Below are 15,398 nucleotides of genomic sequence, written 5' to 3' on the forward strand. Positions count from 1 at the left end.
GGATTCGACGAAGGAGCATCCGGCGGGCTTGCGGCAACCACATGTGACGACCCCGGGCTGGACTCCACTTCGTCCACGATGAAAGCCGATCCGGCAATCGACAGCGTGAAGTTGATGTATTTTCTCAGCGCTTTCACAGCGCCTTCACAACATGGCAGTGGCGACAACAACAATACTACAGCGAGAATAAAAGTTATACCTTTTTTCTTTGCGTGAACATTTGGGCGGTGTTATGCAAATCTTCCCACATCGTGACGTAGACATGTGGGGGCGTGTTAGAACGAGCCATTTTATGGAGGCGGTGGTTGACTCTTAACTTTTATAAAGAATATCTCTTTGGATTTGAGACTTTAGTCTTTGCAACTTTACAGATCTTCTTTATGCACCAAGAGCTTGTAACACTACAAAGAGAAAGGAAAAATTTAAATCGCATCATATGATGCGCACTATAGGATATCGGCGCCAACGCGTTTTCATTTTTGTTCTACTAATTTTTTCTCATCCAATATTTTGGATGAGAGCCTTGCCTCCTTGGAGGAAACGCCCCTGCATGGTAATACTTTTAAGTATCATGTGAATATGATGTAGCATAGTGTATTTTCATGGTATTACCATCTGATACAGTCATCATGAAATAATTCTGTCTTTTCTCAAACACCTAAGAAGCACTACAGGAACCTGTTTCTGTATATAGCAGAACAATAGACCTTGCATATTGGAGTCAAGCTGGAATGTGGGCAGAGCATTTTATGTATTTGTGGTTTGGATCTATAACAGTGTATGTATATGTTGTGTAACCATGGTGATGTGTAACCATGGTGACAGTGCAGGCAAGCCGGGGTTGAGTAGAGTAAGTTAATGCTCTGTGTGTGTCTTTGTACATTCACTGTGAGTACAGGTCACACTCGCTCACTCAGTCTGAGTAATCGCTCCCTTGAAAATGACAAATCGCCTGCCATCCTCACACTGTGTGTGTGTGTGTGTTTCTGTTGCAATTATGATCCACTTTGAAAGGTCCTCCAAGCGGCCTGTGTTCATATCCTGTGCTGTGACTCTAGGACAGTCTGTGTGTGTATGTGATCATGCTCTGTTTAACAGAATCTGCTTGGACTTGCCTTTGGGAGGAGATGTTTTACATTCCAGCATCATAAGTTGCCTCCAAGCAAACACACAGGTCCTGCTCTGAAAGAAAACCTGAGACATAAACAGAAAGAGGGATTGTTCTTTAATGGGATTAAAGGAAGAAAAGAGAGGATTTTAACAGTAGGCAGATGTCATCAGGTACATATTTCCAGCCTTCAGGGAAGGGCAGTAACTATCATAAGTGGAGGAAAGAGTGTTATACAACAGAGTATAGACATTTAATTCAAGAATTGTTTTCATGTTTTATTTCTACTTTTTGATAAAAAAAGTTAAATAATATGTACACAGACTATTACATTAAATACATTTAGACAGGAATTACTGCTGCAAAACGAATATGCAATTATCAATATAGAACCAGAAATTATGAAAGAAAATATGATTACATTTAAAAAAAAAAAATATTAATAAAGCATACAGTACACTACCTTTCAAAATGTTGGGGTCGTTAAGATTTTTTAATGTTTTTGTAAGAACTCTCTTATGCTCACCAAGGCTGCATTTATTTGATTAAAAAATTTAAAACAGTAATATTGTGAAATATTATTAAGAGTTTAAAGAAATTAGCATTTTAATATTTTGAAATGTAGTTTATTCCTGTCAATTTTAATAGTGTAAACGAAGAACATGTAACTTTACTGTTGTTTTTGATTAATTTAATGTGTCCTTGCTGAATAAAATAATTGATAAAAAATGTAATGGTTTCGTTTGCACCGATGCAAAGCAACATCAGAGATCTGTTTTTAATGCCAGCGTCTCGCTGCACATAATTTCACAGAGCCTGATCAGAGCAGCTTTAACTCGGCTGTGTAAAGAAAACAGGTGTGCTGCCTAATATAGATTTTAGAAAAGAACAGCATTTATTTGAAATAAAAATATTGTAACAGTGTGAAAGTCTTTACTGTAACTTTTGGTCAATTGAATACAAATACAAAATATATATAACAAAATCTTGCTGACCCCCAAACTTTGGAACATTACTGTAAATCACTGTTGATAAAACCTTTATATAAAAATGGCTGTCAAGTGAATGAATGTAACCTAAATTTGGAAGTGTCTGCTAATAACACTGTGTACTCCTTCTTTAAAAGCTCAACATCACATGCATGACTCATGAGATCAGGAAACCTCTACTGTTCAATCATTCATTTACTAGCATTTCATACTATATTATTCAGGCAATTCCGTCCCTTCCAAATGTGTGATGAAGAGAACAGTGATTAATGTGATAAAAGTGTATGTTTATGTTTGTTCGCATCCTGTTTGCACATAATATTCTTCACCCTTCGTTGTGATTCACACAGACACTGTAGAGTCAATAAAGAGAATCATCCACCTATTGATGTCCACAAAGCAAAGGAAACACTCTCTTGATCACTTCCTCTCTCACTCTCCAGTAGCCTAGTTATCTCTTCTCTTTTTCACACAGCCTCTTGTTTAAATATTCTCTTTCAGAGTTATTTTGTGATATTAGTTTATTACATGACTCACTGTCACAGCTAGGGTTTCGTCTTAATAAAACATTAATATGTTTACGCTGAGATTTCTTGTATAAATTTGGCTTTGACTGGACTGCTGCAGGGAAAAAAACACTTGCAGCCCCATCAGCTAATGATGGCTCAGCCTACAGTGGTTTTAGACTTACAGACCTTAAATAGATTTCATGTTGATTATCCACTTAATCTGTGTGATCTGCCGTAACTGCTGATGGTCTGGTCAAATTTGCAGTCCAGTGATTGAATCCATCAGGTCATGATCTATGACTCCCCTTAGAGGAGTAGTTTTGCAACTTCAGCCAAAATTTAAACTGTCATCTTATTCGAGTCTCCTCAAGTTTTTTTTTTTTTTCTGTCTTTGTAAAACACAAAAGGAAATGTTAGGTAGAATGTCCAGGTTACTCTTTTCCCCACAAGTCTTGAGGTTGAATTAGATCTGAGAGCTCAGGTGGTGAGGAAGATTTTTAACAAATAATCTTAAATTTCAGCATGTTCCTCGTATGAAATTATCATATGGCTTCAGAAAAAGGTATTTGTTTAGTTTAGCTTTTCTTTTCTTTTGGAGCTCAGCAGCCCAAGTTCCCATTTGATTTCCGATAATGGGAAAAGAGCAGTCTGGTCATTCAGCTAAACAACATTTTCAATTCTATGAAAGAAAGATGACCTGAGGGCAAGTAAATGGTGACGATTTTTCAATTATAAGTGAATTATCCCTTTAATAAGAGAGAATTACAGTCTGAAGCAGATTTTTTTCTTTGAACTTAACCTCCAACTTAAAAATATCCCCAAAGGTGAGATGCTTCATTTATGTGTTGTTGATTTATATATTATTCATTACAAGATTTTTGTGATTCTCGCAGCTAATTGGTCTTTTGTCGTAATCTCAATTGGCTCATCACATGGCTTTATTAACAACTGTTATTTTTTTGTTTTCATCTTTTCTGTTCCAATAATACATGCACATTTTTATTGTTTTGTTCATTAGGTTTTGCTGTTAGATGTTAGATGACTGTTTATATTTGTTTTTGGCTGCAGCGCTCAATGCGAGCAGATTCATGCAGGACAGATGGTGTGTGGAGGCAGAAATAGATTCAGATGTCTGTAGGTGTTGAAGCTAGATTTTTTTTTTTCCCGCAGCTGTCTGGCCCGAAGCGTGAATCTCCTCGTGACCCTGCTGTCACTGTCGGACAAAAACGGCAAACGGATCTCTGCCCAGAGGCTCAAGGTTTCCTGCTGTGCGTCTTGGCCTCGCAGAGGTGTAGTTCAGTCAGCATGATACTGTGAGGAAATGTTTATTTCAGAGATGCTGTTTCGTGAGACTTGTTAGGGCCATTTTACACTGTTCATGGTTTCTGCGAGTTTCCAGTTTATTTTCAATGGGAGAGAGGGTAGAGGCAGAACGGAGGCGGTACTGAAAGCGGCACTGTTTGCCAAGCTCGTGCAGAAAAATTCTGGTGTTTTTGTCCATGTCTGCTAGCGAGATAATAAAATGTGTTTGTTTCAAGGTTGCCCCATGTCACTGACCAATCAGGAGTGATCTTGTTTTATAACCAGTAAAACGGCGTGTAGCTTGGGTAAGTTCATGCTCAAACCAGTGCGCAACGTTTTGCTACAGTTTCCGGTTTGAACGACATGTTTCCTGGAAACGATGTGCAACGGGGTTTGAGATACATTTTGTCTTGTTTGGTGGATGTGTCAAAAATGTCAGCCCAATCAGCAGCAGCATGTGTATAAACCACGTGGTATTAAAGAGACAGCTTGCACAATGTAATTAGTATAGATCTGGAACTTCTTTAAGTCTGTCTAAATATCATTTAGTAATTGCAATGTCTTCTGGTCCATGTCCTTTCCTTAGGAAGGTGTGCTAGACACTGATTAATGTAACATAAAAATACTATACATATTTATATATTTTGCTATTGTATTGTGGAGTGACACTTTCATAAACTTTTCTATATTCCTCTGATGATATAATGGTAAATATTACAATAACATGGCACAACAACAGTGATCAGCAGTAATGATAAGCCTAATATAATAAAATAATAAGGCCATATAGATCATAACACAGTGGTAAGAAGTGGATTATTCTTCACCTGAAATGTTTGTCTTTTCATCCTGAAATGCGAGGCAAATGTTGGATCACAATAATTAGGAACCACAGTTTCCACAAATCCCTTCACTCGATTGGGATGTTCTCTTTTATTCTGGACGGCAAGGGCAGTGACTGTTAAATCGAGCGTATTTTGCAGTATTAAACACGTATTTATACCGATTTCATCAGGCTCCGAAAATTCTTCAAAAAGAACACAAAGAATGGCCTTCTCAGCTGCCATAGTTGCAACTCTTGCGTCATCAGAACAGGGTGTTCAACGCACCAACGTTTCTGTTTAAAAACCGTTTAGCACCGTTTTGTCGGGGCTGAACGCAGCCCTGTTTTATAGATAAATAAATCTTATATAACACTAAATACAATACACTGTAAAATAAATCTCATTAGATTTACAGTAAAAAAAACAAAAAAACTGTGGCCGTGTCTCCGTTATTATGTGATACGTGTATATTTTACAACTTTCAACCATATATTTCTATGCTTAATGTGCTAGGAATTATCATAGTAATACTGATTGTACAATCAAAAGCTACATGATGAATCCGAGTTCATTGTAAGTGGCCTCTCCATGGCCAGTACTTGTACATATACGTTGCATAGGGCCATATACAAGACAAACACCATCAGAGTAACACACATTTACAAAAATAATAGAGAATGTAACACAAACCCCTTTGTGGCATTTCTAAAAACTAAAAATTTGACAGTATTTTACTGTAAAATTCCACAATGTAATGTTAAATTGTTTACAGTTTTTCATAGTATATGGTAAAGTAACTTAGAATTAAATCGTGAAAACTCTTGGAATAGTTTAGCATGTGATGGATATGGAAATGTTAATGTATTTGGGTTTTGGCGAGACTTGCTACTGCCATTACATTTACAGGCAAGTTTCTATAAGCATGTAAGATATACTGTTGCCGCACAAATAGCATACATGAAATTACCCACTAGCAGATCTATACAGGTGGAGCTGGGGGAGGTGGAGGGTTTCTGATAGCGAGTTGCAAAAACCTGCTTAAAGAATACACTGAACCAGACTTAAAAAATTGCGCAAGCAAGCTCATTTAGCTGCAGATGCAAAAGAGACAAATCAGCCAGTGCCATGACTAAACTAGATATTTTACCAATATAGATTTTTTACAAAAATATTCTATTAGCTGCAGATGCAAAGAAGCTTGTGCTATGGAGCGATGTGAAGTTTTTCGTTTTAATTTTCCTGCAAAAATTACAAACATTTTAAAAGTGTATTTAAAATAATAACCTCATTTAGAGATGCAGCATGCTTTTGATTGACTAGTCTAGGAGGTATTAAATGCATTTACAAATTTGAGCTCCCAAATTGTGTCCTGTTTTTTTTTAATAACTAAATTCTAAAGTTTATTTAGTGCAGTGTGGAGTTTAAAGGGATAGTTCTCACAAAAATGAAAGTTCTTTCATCATTTACTCACCCTCATCTTGTTCTAAACCAAAACGTCATAAGGGTGAGTAAATGATGAGAGAAATTTTGAGGTGAACTGTTCTTTTAAGGCTTCCTCTCAGGCTCTACCTCTCACTCACTCTTGTCATGTTGAAGTGACAAACACACTGTACTGCGGCAGTGTTTTAAATTACACACATCTCTGTTCCATTTATCAACAGGCCTGTACAAATTAGAAAACTCAGCCAGGCCTGAAGATGCCCGTCTCTACTTCACATCCATCAATTGTTTAACTGCTCAGGATACTGCTGATCCTGGCTGACCTTCAGACACTCATTTCAGGTGTGAACGTATCACGATTTATCTCCACCTGAGCTCTTAAACTACTGCCCTCTGTGCGGACACGGCACCCCTGCTTTACAAAGTCTGATTCATCTGCTCTTCTCCTCTGTTTTTCTAGGCAAGGCAAGGCAAGTTTATTTATATAGCACATTTCATACACAATGGTAATTCAAAGTGCTTTACATAAAAGAAATGAAAAAATAATAAATAAAACAATAATCACAACAATAAAACAAGGAATTTAAAACTTTGAAAATTATAAAAAAATTTATTTAAGAGGTTTAAAATGAATTTAAAACAGTTAAGAATACACTGTAAAACCCGATAAGTTCAGAATACTCAATTTTTGTGGACACCGATTACCTCAAAAAAATGTAATTAAGAAACTCAAATTTTTAAAGTTAACATTATTTATAAATAACAATTAAGTCAAACTAAAAAGCTTAAATTTGTTTTTGCTTAATGTTTAAGTACAGTGTACTTAAAATTATTGTTTATCATATGTAATGTTTTTCATTTACCAATTATTTTAATTCAGTAGTGCTTTATTAAATACAAATACTAACAAAAAAAAAATACACTTATGCATAAAAAACACGCACAACTGTGGCTATACAATTGAGGATTTTTTTATTCAGCCTTTTTTAAACTGCATGAACTGTGTATTTCTGAATGTTAAACACTGGAAGATCATCTCATCACAACTGCAGTGCTTGCAGGACTTGTAGTGGTTTCGTTGTCCATGATAACAAAATCAGCAGGAGAGATGTTTGTGTCAGTGATGTCTGGCTCGCCCAATTCCTCCTGGAATAAGCACAGATGGTAAAACTTTAACTTTAACTTCAGAGACTAAAAGTAGACATTTATATTTACTGCCAATAGTGTGGGGGAACTATAAAGTCAGAACCCGGAAGAGTAATACGCCGTGGGTTCCTTCTAGATTTTCCTATGGGGTTTTATAATGGGGGTTTTCAATTAAAATAAAGCCTGTGGTAAACATAATTTGACAATACTTTTACGTTTTGTTGTACAACGTAAATTACACACATCCATACCCAAAATACTAATTTTGAAGCAGTTATGTTCATTTTTGAAAACGTATGTTTTTAATAAGTAGCTAGATAAGAATGTTTAGGCTGTGAGTGTGTGCAGTTTATATTGTAGAACAAAACGTAGAAGTATCGTCAAGTTATGTTTACCACAGGCTTTATTTTATTCATAAATTGAAAAACCCCATTAAAAAAAACCCCATAGGAAAATTTCAAAGGAATCCGTGGCGAATTACACTTCCTGGTTCTGACGTCATAGTTCCCCAACTCTATTTCAGATCTATTAATGCACTTAATACTTACATTTCATGTCCTGAAGAACAGTTCTCCTCACACACGTACACTGGGAGAGCATGTTGACATCATGTAAACAAAAACAAAAAAACCTCGTTAAACAAGCAGGCCAACTTTATTTTATATACAATGAAGACAGTGATGGAGGTAGTTAGTGTTTGTGAATTTGCACTCACCTGAAGATCAAACATTTCGAATGTCATGCAACATCTGTGAAATCTTGCTGGTGTGTGCCACTTTCTCTGATATGGTGAAACTCGGCACAAACCTAGAAAACCACAGACACGCACAAGTAAGTGTATAACCAACAATCGATGTAGAAAAGAGAAAGCCGAGTCTGTATCCTGTTATGTGAGGACACATCTCACAACTTGCTCTTCAACTGAATAGAAGTTACCTTGTGTTGAGGCTCACTCTTTTGTATTCATCATCCAGCTCAGCCTGCAATTAAAGAAAGTTTGTAAAGATTTACTACAGACCAAATAAAAATCACATTTACCAGGGCATTTCCCAAAAAAAGCATTGTATGGCTAAGATGATCGTAGAAACATTTGCCACCAAATGGTCTCAACAATCAACTTAGCTCACGATGCTTTTGAGAAATGCAGCCCTAAACATTGCCGTTAACATCAGCGACATTCAAAACATAAGTTAGGACTGCGTTTACTGAAAAAATGCCGGCTAACGTTAACATTAGTGCCCTTCTTTGACATTAAAGGGGTCATATGATGCTTTTTTAAAGATCATATTAAGTTTGCTCCGGTCACTTGCGAGTCTCAGCCATGTTGAATGGATTCTTCTGAACGTCGGTTAGAGCAACGAGGTGACGTCACTTTACGTTACTCAGTAAACTTAAAAATAATAATTTAAATAGAAAAGTTTACTCAACTGTTGAGCCACACAAAAATAAAACTAAATTCCTCATTCAGAAAATGTAATTGTTACAAGTTGCATCAACGATTTAACAGACTTTAATTGCAGTGTTCTTAATCTTTATAAGTTAGTAGTACTGTTCGGGTTTACAGTGTAGGATCCTAATGATCTGAGTGGTCTGTTAGGTTTATAATCAGTGAACGTATTTTCAATGTATTTAGGTCCTATGCCATTGAGTGATTTATAAACGAGTAAAAGTACTTTAAAATCAATCCTAAATATAACTGGAAGCCAGTGTAAGGACCTGAGAACTGTTGTGATATGCTCAGATTTTCTGGTTCTAGTCAGAATTCTGCCAGCAGCGTACTGGATGAGCTGCAGCTGTCTAATGGTCTTCTTGGGAAGGCCGGTGAGGAGACCATTACAATAGTCCACCCTGCTGGTGATAAAGGCATGAACAAGTTTCTCCAAGTCTTGACTGGAAACAAAACATCTAATTCTTGCAATGTTTTTGAGATGATAGTATGCTGATTTAATTACTGCTTTGACATGACTACTGAAACTAAGGTCTGTCTCCAGAATCACACCAAGATTCCTGACTTGATTTTTTGTTGTCAAACCCCTAGAGTCAAGGTATGCATTCACCTTGAGAACTTCATCTTTGTTTCCAAATGCAATGACTTCGGTTTTTTCTTTGTTTAACTGAAGAAAGTTCTGGCACATCCAACTGTTAATTTCATCAATGCATTGGCAGAGGGAGTCAATGGGGCTGTAGTCATTTGGCGATAAGGCTAGGTAAATCTGAGTATCATCAGCATAGCTGTGATAGGCAATTTGGTTCTTTCTCATTATTTGACTTAGTGGGAGCATATACAGGCTAAACAAGAGCGGTGCAAGAATTGAGCCTTGTGGGACTCCGAATGTCATGGACGTCCACTTAAGACTTATGCTCTCCTATACTCGCATAATAACCTCTCCCTTCGAAGTATGACCTGAACTCTACTCTCACATCACCCTTGTCAAAGCCGAAGGTTTTGAGTGGATTAATCATTACCCTTTATTGCCGCTGTCTGTGCCAAGGTGTGTTCGACCTGCTGGAAACATAATCACACCAGATATTGTTTGAATTATTGGTCGTTATTGTAAGGTTGTGCTTTGGTTAGCAATGACTTGCTGTGTTGATTCAGCTAAAGTCAATATTGCAGTGAGTCACCGAATCGACGCTGATGTGTCTGTCTGCTATCACATGTGTAAATCTCATTCACTTCACGCAAAACATAAGTGACTTTTAGCAGAATGATGGTATTGATCCAAAACTCTTTACAGACTCTGAATGCAACTCCCCCGCCTGTGCCTGATCACCCTGTGCGCCCTGTACTCCCAACAATAATCAAAGCATGTGAAGAGTTCTTAGCCAAGTGCATTTCTAAGCCACATTTAAGCCTTCAAGCAAGAATGTATCCACATTTTTAGGGTTGTGGGAACCAGAAATGTAAGTCAACCATACAATGAAAGTCAATGGGACCAAAACAACATTGGACCCCATTGACTTTCATTGTATGAATGACAATTTTTTTTTTAATTATTATTAATATTTTGTGTTCCACTGAAGAAAGGTAGTCATGCATGTTTGAAGTGTCTTGAGGGTGAGTAAATGATGACAAAAATTTAATAATTTATGATTTTCATAAAGTAATTCAATTTCATGATTCCAGATGTACACTTATTGTGTACATAGATGTTTTACATTATACTTATATTTTATAAAATGCATGCAATTATATCCCATCTCAATAGCAGCAAAAGTGTTTTGCAATACAATATGAACACAATAAGTAAATCATACTTACCTTTTGATGTATATACTGTACATAGTAATTAAGGCCACCTAATATAAAATGGGATCATTATTTGTAAGATTTAATCACTTCTAGAATTTTCCAAGTCTAGAAATCACACTTTACTTAATCAGGCTACTTTTACTGTATATGAAAGTTTTCCAAGACCATGGGAATCATAATTCTTCAACAGAAAAAGGAGGTAAATTAAAACAAGAAACATCTTGCTATTTAGACTAGTTGTTTAAGCTTTAAATTGTGTTTTATTTTAAACCCCCTCGAGCCCTGGTCTCTGGTCCCCTGCTTGAACCGTTCTTGAAATTTTTCACACTGTGCATTATGATATTGTGATATATAAATTTTAGTGCTGTCAAACGATTAATCGCATCCAAAATAAAGTTGTTGTTTACATAATATATGAGTGTGTACTGTGTATATTTATTATGTACTGTATATATAAATACAAACACATGCATGTATATATTTAAGAAAAATGTTTATGTATTAAATATATTTACAGTGGCCCCCTTCCTGATTTCTTATTTTTTTGCATGTTTGTCACACTTTAATGTTTCAGATCATCAAACAAATTTAAATATTAGTAAAAGATAACACAAATGAACACAACATGTGTGTGTATTTATATATATGTAATAAATAAACAGTACACACAAATATGTCAACAAAAACTTTTATTTTGGATGCGATTAATCACGATTAATCGTTTGACAGCACTAATAAATTTCCTTGTAGCATTTAAAATGACTGATTATATTTTGTAGTGTTTTATTTTTAATTCATTTTAAAGTAGTCACTTTAAAATTTCAATATCATCCAGTGAATTTCTGCTTTCTCTATTGTGGTGAACAGAGGCTGATTGGGTTTTATGTTAAAGGAGAGCCGTAGCCCCCTAACTTCCCTCAGAGGCGTGCACAGGAGATGATTCACAACCCTTGTCTTGTTTTATTGTTTAATTGTTCAGCCAGCTGGGATAGGCAGTTATTTGGTGCCCTTAAGAAAAACATGTAGCGGTAGTTTTTGTATCCATGGGAGAGCCTGGGGAGGAAGTGCTGGTGTGTTTGGGGTCTGTGCATGTGGTTTAAGGTGTCCTGGGTTGAACAGGCCTCCACAGAACATGCTTTATGAATTAATGAGCTGTGCTCTCTTGTGCTGGGGGACAACATTAATCTCAGAGCGAGTGTGTGTGCTGTGCGCACGTTAATCAGTTCTGTCTGGGTTTGCGTATGCGCGCAAGCAAACGTCACATCTTCGAATATTTCTGTCCAGAGTCAGCGTGTGACGCAAGTATTAAGGTCATCTGGTTTTTCATCTTGCACAGGTATAACGGACACCAGCTTTGTGTATTCTTATAAAATGAGTTTAACTAGGTCCACGTTGTCCTAATCCGATAGGTTATCTGTTTGAAACGTACTGCATGTGTGCATGTATAATTCATGTAAATTACTATACATGCATATGGTTATATAGAGCCTTCTGACACTCCCATGACTCTCGTCTTCAAACCTGTCTCCATCCTGACAGCAGTTTCCATGGTTACTCTGCTCACCCTCATCACTACAATGACTCCCATTATTTTCTGACACCCCCCACAACCCTAATCTTCCATTCACACCTGACCGGTATAACTCATTCACAAATCTCAGACACTAGATTCTACAGATGGCTTTCTGTTATTGCCAGAAGTGATGCAATTACTAGTTTACTAATTAAACACTGATTGAAACCCTCTGCACCTCCTCTCTGATGTATTAAATCGTGTCTAAAAAAAGTGCAAAAAAATTATAGCTTGAAGCAATAGTGAAAAAAAGCCTGCTTTCCATTTCCGCCCCTTTTCTTTTTCTTTGTTCTTCTGTTGTGAAAGGCTGTCTCAACATGTACTTGAAATTAGTCTTAAGGGTTTATGTCGCCTTAATTTGCTAAATCCAGTTATTTTAATTTTATATAAAAGCAGTGTTTAGCAACTTTTTTCGTATCTTTTTTTTGTTGGTATTTACAGTACAAAGGTCTTACAGGTTTGGAACAACATGAGGGTGAGTAATTAATGACATAATTTTCATTTTTGGGTGAACTATAATGGCCCTTTAATGGACCCTTTCCCATATTCATCTCACAGGGGTTGTGAACTTACCTTTGACCTGAAGAAATATAGTATAATGGGATGCTGATCAATCCGTGTATCATTCGATCATTCGTTTTTTTATTTAATATTGAAAGTAGAAAAATGAGAAAACGGCTCCTTTTTCGTTTTTTTGTTTTTCTCCAAAAAACGAGAAACGAGAATTCAGCTTAAATTTTCGTTTTTCGTTCATGGGTCAAGGCTGAAAGTTTGAATTTAAAATGAGAAAATGGTGCCCAAATCAACGAGGTTAAACAGAGGGTGTTTAATATGTTACTCAATTATGGATTTGTTCAAATATCATTCTAATCTGATAATTAGACTAATTTTTCCCCACTATGAATAACTGCACATTTACAGAGCACTTATACAGAGCAGACTGATACATGATATGTTGTAACCAGTGTAGACATTAAGGGCGCTGGTCCCCACAAATATTTAGATCAGTGGTTGACCGATATGATTATTCCATGGCATATTCAGTCTCCCTCCAATCTTGAATATTTGGTACTTTTTTTAAGGTACACAGTTCATAAAAAGCGAAAAAATATTTGGAGGAAGAGAACCTAATTGAATAATCAGCCTTTCCTCTGTTCTTCTGTTAGAAACGGCATATATTTAGCCCTTCCAGACTTGACGTGACTCACTCCAAACTCCCTGAATTTATTTGCATTTTAACAGCCTATTATGTTTCAGTATTCTGTTTCAGACAGGCTGTTCACTTAAGCAGCAAGGTTAGGTTCATCTGCGCTTTCCAGTTATCACATTCATCTGATTTGCATGGATGCTGCCACTTAATTTTTGGTGTGTGTGTGTGTGTGTGGCAGATGTCATGCCACTATCAAGAAATATAAACCTCACTGAGATGTATATGAAGTACTTTTTTTTTTTTATCACTCAATCGAAATGAAGTGATTCAAACTTTTTTGTTTCACAGTTATTATATTGCGTTTTATTGTCCTGAATTAAATGTTGTAATGGTGATTTGTTTGACTCTGAGTCTGTTTCATCTGCAAGCCCAGATGAAATGTGACAAGATTTTTTCCACTCTGTACTGCTGGTGAATTGTCACGCTGTGTCCTAACCAGAGCGCAGTGCGACAAGCAATTTCTCTGTCCACACTGAAAATGAAACTAAGGTATGGCATCATATAATCACAGCCAGGCAGAAGATGTTTAATGTACTATTACATGCGATGGGAATTTGAACCAGTGAGATTTTACGATGAACACAGCAGAAACAGAAGTCAAGAGAGGATCAAAATCAGACGGGAGTATTCATAAATGCCATAACTCAAGAGGTTAAAAATGCAGTTACTGTGATTAATGTAGTTTAATAATGTGATACAACAGCCACACCGCAAGCACCGGTGTTTGTTTAGGAAAGCAACCGGAATCACAGAATAACAGAAAACAGGAATTTGATAACAGGAACCTCCCCAGTGTGTTTAGAGCAACTATACGGCTTGTTTGATTTTCAGCACTTTACACTTTTGGCAGAACAAGGTTTTTCAGTGGACATTAATAAAAAATAATGTTCATCTATAATTTTTAAGAAAATTTGGCTGTGCGTGTGTACATTTTATATGCAGCTCTGAAGGAAGACTGAAAGTCTAGCGTTCGATAGTCTCTGACAGTAATAAGATTTACTGAATGAGCTACTCGTCAGGTTACAGATGCTTGTTCAGACTGAATTTGCTCAAGACTGAGGTTTAGATCAGATGATAACCATTGCCGTTTTAAACAACAGTACTGAATCAAATTGGTGTATCCCTGAAAGGAAATAAATTGCTCTAATAAAGACTTTCTGAAATAAGTACACGTTATTTGTGTTTGGACCGTATTTGTGTGTGGTCAAGATTTGCCTGTATTCTGGGAACCAAATGTCCCCACAAGGATAGTAAAACCTGACATTTTAGGGACCAGCCAGGAGTCCCTACGAGGAAAATAAATGATTAAAAATACTAAATGATGTTTATCTGAGAATATAAATGCAGAAAGGTTTTGGGTTTATTGGATAGAAAATATTATGTCAGTATACAAACAATAGAAGTCTATGGCAAGCCCCACTGTACAGACGTGTCTGCTTGGATTGTGCTGCTGTTGGATGTCGCCGTGCAAAATCTGAAAAAAAGCGAAGGTCTTCTTTAACTGTACTTTTCCTCTTTTTTTTCTTTCTTTTTTAAGGTGTTTCCGTCACTCTATTTTATATAAAGCATTTTGACATTTACTCTTCTACACAGACCTACGCTGCCCTCTAGTGGCCGGTTACAGCGTTGCATCGGCACCCATTCACCGCTTCCAAATTAAGAGACTCCAAAACAATGTGTCCCTCTCAGAGACTCTTAGGGTGTTTTCACACTTGAGTCCTCTTTAAAAGAACTGAACCCAGACCCCTTTAAGTGGACCAAGAGGTGGACCAAGTGAAAAAGGACCCAGTTTTCTTTGTGTTCACACTATCGCAGTTTCTGAAAGAGGACTCCGATCCTTTTTTGGTCCACTTAAGCAGTAATGGTGTCTCAGACCTCTTTGTGTTCAGACTGTTGCTTTTTGGATCTAGTTCAGTGTTTGAAGGCTGACATTATGGAACTGGAATATTTTTCTCTTTTGCACAAAAATATAAGTTTCGTTCACCTTTGCAATATTTATTTTGAATTGTTTTCCTTGTTTATGTCATCGTGTTTTTTTTATAGC

At 36.6% G+C, this 15,398-nt stretch overlaps 1 protein-coding gene and 1 long non-coding RNA gene across 2 annotated transcripts in view; one reads left to right on the forward strand and one right to left on the reverse strand.

The window, feature by feature from the left end:
* rps6ka1 (ribosomal protein S6 kinase a, polypeptide 1) overlaps positions 1–15,398 on the forward strand; it is a 71,814-nt gene that overhangs the window by 36,281 nt on the left and 20,135 nt on the right. The window lies entirely within an intron of this gene.
* On the reverse strand, positions 7,221–8,298 carry LOC107590888 (uncharacterized). The gene is made up of 4 exons (XR_001609835.1): positions 8,272–8,298; positions 8,034–8,125; positions 7,867–7,906; positions 7,221–7,318 (listed from the first exon to the last, which is right to left on the reverse strand). It is a non-coding gene; the product is annotated as an uncharacterized lncRNA (long non-coding RNA).

The sequence above is a fragment of the Sinocyclocheilus grahami genome, unplaced genomic scaffold (assembly GCF_001515645.1).
Source record: "Sinocyclocheilus grahami isolate Dianchi unplaced genomic scaffold, SAMN03320097.WGS_v1.1 scaffold134.1, whole genome shotgun sequence".
Lineage (NCBI taxonomy): Eukaryota > Metazoa > Chordata > Actinopteri > Cypriniformes > Cyprinidae > Sinocyclocheilus > Sinocyclocheilus grahami.